Genomic DNA, 6,000 nt, shown 5'->3' with positions numbered 1-6,000 from the left:
CATGCAGATAAGAGCTCATATTTAAAATATTTAAAATTCCCTTATGTAAACATTAATTTTATTAAGATCTATTAAAAAACCCCTCCCAAATATTGAGAGCAAATGGGAAACATTCACAATTTACTAGATACTTCAATTATAATTTGACTTGAGACTCGATTTTTTTGAAAATTTTCCTACTATAAAATTATCTGTGGAGTATGAACACCATTTTTAAAGTTCTACACTGTATCATTACCCATCTTCCCTAGAGTTCTCTTTTTGAGATACCTACTGTTAATACCTGCATTTTTACAGGATACTTCACACCTCTAAATTCCAGATAATTTAATCCAGTATTCCTAAATCCTTATTTTCCCAATGGATTTCCCAAAACACCAAAACTTGCTACTTTATGCCTCAAGGATAACCAAGAGCTTCTCCAGACTGGCAGATGACCTCTGAACCTAGCAAATTTAAGCCAAATATTGCTCTTTTAGAGTCTCTAGTTCCATTTTTTATGTTTCTTTATATTTTAGTAGTTAGATTTGGATGTCAGGGACCCAAACCACCTCACACTGGATCTTTAACATTGAGTAGTTTTTATTTCCAGGGCTACTTTTTCTCCCTTTCCTTCTCCTCCACAATTTGTCCCTAGTTTTCCTTTTCTTCTCCCACCCCCAACATCTCTGTCTTTGCCTGACTCCTCTCAGAGTAGGGCATTCAACTGCATTAACACACAATCTTCTTTTTCTTCTGCATCATTACTGAAGGAGTTACTTGACAACAGTAATTACAAAGATCCCTGGTTTGCCACCTCACTCTGCCAAAAATATTACCCTTAGTGCTAACCTTATATGTTCTTAATTTCATTGTCAGTCCCAGGAGAGCTTGTATTCAGGCTCATCTGAATTCTTTCTGAGTGTGAGTTTTTCAACCACTGCAGTTCCTGCTCACTGCTTAAGGAAATGATGTGTTCTAATCCAAAAGCATAATAAACTAGATCAACTGCTTTGCTTTCAGTGACTGTCTTAGCTATTCCATGAAAAAAAATCTGGCAAGATTTATTCTATATAGACATAGTAATTTCTTTTCCTCATGCTTCTGAAGACCAAATCCTTTTCACCAGTAGGCTGGTTATCTATCTCTCTGCTAAGCTGGAAAAACTCCATAAAAGTAAATAACATTATGCCTGCTTCATACTAGGCTTTTTATCAGAGTTTATTTCTCTTCTTTAGAGGCACGGAGTTCTGGATACTGACCTTAACTAAAATTTTCAAAAAGATCATATAGACTTTTTCTTGGTTTGGAGCTGCCTGCTCATTTTGAGACTTCTTGGATCCCATTTGAAATCGCACAGACACCTTTGTTTGTTAGACACCCAGAAGTATTAGCAAATTTAAAACCACTAACATTTCTCCATTCCCACTGTCCATGAAATGCAAGAGATAGTTTCTCTATCTTGCAGGCATATTATGAGGAAAAATATGTCACTGTAACCTAAGATCTCAGATACTGTGAGCAAATAAGGAGAACAGCAAATAATGAAGCAAATACAGGTAAACAGCTCCATAGACATGAACTAATTCTTTCTTCCTTCTCCTTACATTATTGAAAAGTTCTACACTTCAGCTGTGGTTATATTACTTGTACTAACAGATAAATAGCATTTTTTATCCTTCTTTACTTTGTCCTTCACAGACTCAGGATGAGTTGTTGTCCCAGGGGAAATCACTGAAATGAGGAACGTGAGCAAGATCAGGTTTCTGCAATACAAAGCTGACCCGAAACATGAAATACACTTTGGTGCCATGTAGGTCATGTAGAAGGGTAAAATGTATCCAGTAATAGATGTGATTGTTAGTTTATACTCAATGGGATCAGAAGTTGATATCATATCTGGTGCTTTTTCTTCCATTTCAACCAGCCATCACAGGTCTTCTGAATTCTCCTCCTCAATTGTGAATGGCTCTTAGACTTCAAAACTACAAAGAAGTCTTCCAAACTCAAATCAAATCAAATACAGTGTGTCCCCTGTGTAAGTATGTTCCTCCATGAAGAATAAATCTAATGAATCACACAGATCTCTGCTTAATGATGCTTAGAGCCTCTTGTTTCCTTTTCTTCTGTAGCAAAACTCCCCATCCATCTCCCAGGAACTGAAGGGCTAAAAGCTGGAGCAAGCTGTGGTTGCTTGCAAGGGTTGGGAGTGCTGCTGCTGGAGCAGCAGCTCCATGAGTAAGTGTGATAATCAGAGGAGCTGACAGCTCCACAGGGTTCATTTGAATGCATTTCCCCAAGTCACAGTTTTGAGAAAACTTTAAAGAGTATCTTTGACAACATTTTCAAGGTGATATCTATGCCCTCTGCCAGACTAGTGAATAGCTCTGAATGTGTCAAAGTCATTAAAAGGTGATATGACAGGCAAAGATCCTAATATGCAACTACATAATTCGCTGCCTTGGCATATCAGGCTAAAAATCTCAAATTTCCCAGAACAAAATATTACCAAGGAGAAAACAGTGAGATCCGTATGCAATCTGCTTTGCAGGGAGAGAACAGAAACTTGACATGTTTTTCTACCAAAGAGAAAATGAAGTGATAATTCAGGTATGATTGTTTCACACCTCCTTGAGGAGTGGCTGAAAAGGATTCCCTCTGTGATAGAGAAATGCCATAAAAAGGCACAAAGATTGTAGACTAAATCCAGGTCTATAAGACTGGAAACAAAACGCTGTTTTTAAGAGGTGAGGAGCAACTTAAAACGAGCAACTGATGCAGCAATCAGAGTAGATGAGGTGCTGAGGAGGTGAAGTCCCCAAATAAGCTTTGAAACAATAATAAGTACTGTTACAAAGATACTTTTCTGGTAGCAGTATTGCCAAGTGACACTGCCCCAGGCTGTCTCCCACCAGCATCTTCACATGCACCCCAAAGATCTCCTGGCCTGGACCTTCAGAGCTCACTGCCTTGTCAGCTTGAAAATGTTTTAGCTGTTGGAGCTGAGACCAATGAGATAAATGCAAGACCTGACACTGTTTAACATTTTCATCAATGAACTAGGAGTACATATAAAATCCCTTCATATGTTTTGTAGAGCTGATGATGTAAAAAAGAGTGGAGAGAAAAATAGTACCAGAGACCGAACATTATTAAGAGCTGGCTGGTGTTGAGGAAATTATTTCATCGAAATAAGTGAAAATTCATATTCCTGGGGAAAAGAAATCCAGTATTTATGTATCAAGGGATTTTATCAACAGTAAAATAAGGGTTATCTTGGGCAGTGAGCACACACTGGAGAACTGTCAGGAAAGAGTAGAAAAAGATGACGAAAGATTATTTTTCAGTGACAGAATTGAGTTGAATTAGTTTTCAAAGATAATCAGTTATGTCATTCAAATGCGGGAATACTTTTACGGGAGAAAACACAGTGTTCTATGTCTTGAATCGGGCTCTAATCTGGTGGGGAATAAAACCAAAAAATTCAACAAGATGTCTAGAAGCAAAAAGGAAATCTAAATTGGAAACTACAGACAAAATTCTAGCCGTGAGAGAGACTAAACTGAGCAAAACACCAGAGAAAATGTTGGATTTTCAGCCTCTTCATGTTGCATAATGACCTGATGACTTTTTGGGTCAGGGCTGAGATTCCGCATGCAAAGTAACTGTCTGTAATGCATTTGACTCAGGTTTGGTGATCTCCTGATGCTCTTTTTTCATTTGTAAAATCTATGAATATATGTAAATATTGACTTTGCACTTCCACAGCTGTTCCATTTTTTTGTTTCAGTTTCTAGCCAAATTGAGAAGGAATATAAAATCTTTTGCTTAGCCTAACTAGAATCAGTCCATGTTTTATTAATACATATCCATTTTTGTTCCAACAGCTGGAAGAGGAGAGGAAGCTGAAGAAGGCCTAACTCCCAGACTTATACTCCTGGGCTATACATGTTTTCATATTTTTTTTCCAAATGCCAGTTAAGCACTGTGAAGTATGAAGTGAAACCAGCAATGTAGAAGTATTTTTTGTGTATTTATACAGCATTTTGCAAAATATATTCTGCTAGTTTCTTCTTCTGTTGCCTGTGAGGCTTTTCAGCAGCATGTCATTATCCCAAATGGCATGATTTCTTGTAGATATTTGTCTCTATATATATTATAGGTCCAATAAAAATCGATTGAATAGGAAAAAAAATTAAATTCTCAGATTTGTGAGCTTTAGGCAATGCAGTTATTACAGGAAAGTTGGAACTCATTTACCTTTATCAGGGTCTAATTAAAACACCATTTAAAAGGCACATGATAACTGCAGTGTTCAGTGAAGCTGCAGGAGATTCACAAGATCAGAAGGAGCAAAGAAAGTTCAGCTCAAAAGAGAAATATATTTCCAATGAACAATTAACCACCCTTAATCAGGATCTGCTGGCAGAAAGAGGTATTGGACTGGGTAACAACTCCCAAGCCTGGAGAAGAGAAGGCTCCAGGGAGACCTCATAGCACCTTCCAGTACCTAAGGGGGACCCATAGGTTGAGGACAAACTTTTTTTAGCAGGGTCAAGTGATAGAACAAGGGGGGATGGCTTTAACCAGAAACAGGACACTGTTCACTATGAGGGTGGTGAGGCACTGGTGGCACAGGCTGCCCAGAGAGGCTGTGGATCCAGTATCTTGGGAGCAGAGCTGTGAAGATCTTGTTGGAGGCACTTGATGATGTAGGGAAAAGCGTAAAGGTGTTTGTGGCTTGCCAGGAGCAACCTCATGGAAAGCCAGCCTTTGAGAACCTGGTGGGTGCATTTACACAGGTATTACTCATAGATAACTGCAAAATAAATGAAAATTAAACTCACCCCAAGGTAATAAATTTACCTTCCTCAAAATTAATAGCCAGGAAGACCATAAATATTTATGAGAAAGGAGGAAGAAAATATTTTTAAAAGTCAGAAGTCATAATTTGTTCCTTTGTGTGTTGAATAGACACTACAACTGACTGTGAAATTTAGTCTTTTCTATCATTAAATCTCACCTTTCAGCTTCAGAGTCTTATCCTCATGTCTCTCCAGAACAGAAAGACCAAGAAATGAGACATTACAAAGTCTACATTTTAAAGTGTTTCAGCATTTGGCCAGTACATCAGGGTCTGGAATGTCCTGCAATGTGCGAAAGGAGAAATTCTTTAAATTAAAATGTTTTGAAGCCTGTGTCATATAAAGATGGTACCTACTTCTTCATCTACCCATAGCCAGAAACAAATAGATACCTTCTTCTATTATCTCCATTCAGTGCAATACAATAAGAATGAAAATTCTGAGACTCATAGCTGGGTTATAAAGAGCAACAGAGCCATTGGAATGGGATATTTGAGAGAAGCAAGCATGAGGTGACGGCTCCTCAAGATGCTCTGGCAGCAAGATCTGTTTCCTAATGCATGTATGTGTGCCTGCCATGCTATTTTGGCACGGAAGGAAGAGGAAATGGCAGGACAAGAGCTGTAGGTGTTTGTCCAACAGAGCTGAGGGCTGTGCACGGAGCCCTTTTTGTTGCATGGCACTGGTTTCGCTGCACAAGCTGAAGCATTCTTAGAAATCTCAAATCAGTTAATCCCAGCTCCTCACATGGCTGCAGGGAGTAGGAATTATTCATTAATTCAGCAAAGGAAGAGTGAAACTACACTTGTAGATGATATAGAAAAAGAGACAGAGAGGTTTGAGATGCACACTGTTCTTTGCTAGTTATAAATCCTCCAGATTCCTAATGGCAGTCACCCCATATTAGTAACAGAGTTTAGGAAAAAATTAGGAGAATCTTAACAAAAGTTTCTATGATGTAATTTTCTAATAAAAGAGCCAAACCAAAATAAACAAACAAACCAAAACAACAACCAAAACAAAAACCAAACCAAAATAAACAAACAAAACCTACAAACAACTGAAGATAAAAATAAATGCTAGGGAGAGGTGCTTCATAATGCAGAGAAATGACATTTGCTCATGACATGGATCAGTCAAAAATAAAATCCTGTTT

The sequence above is a fragment of the Molothrus ater genome, chromosome 2, assembly GCF_012460135.2.
Source record: "Molothrus ater isolate BHLD 08-10-18 breed brown headed cowbird chromosome 2, BPBGC_Mater_1.1, whole genome shotgun sequence".
NCBI lineage: Eukaryota > Metazoa > Chordata > Aves > Passeriformes > Icteridae > Molothrus > Molothrus ater.
This window is presented reverse-complemented; position numbering follows the sequence as displayed.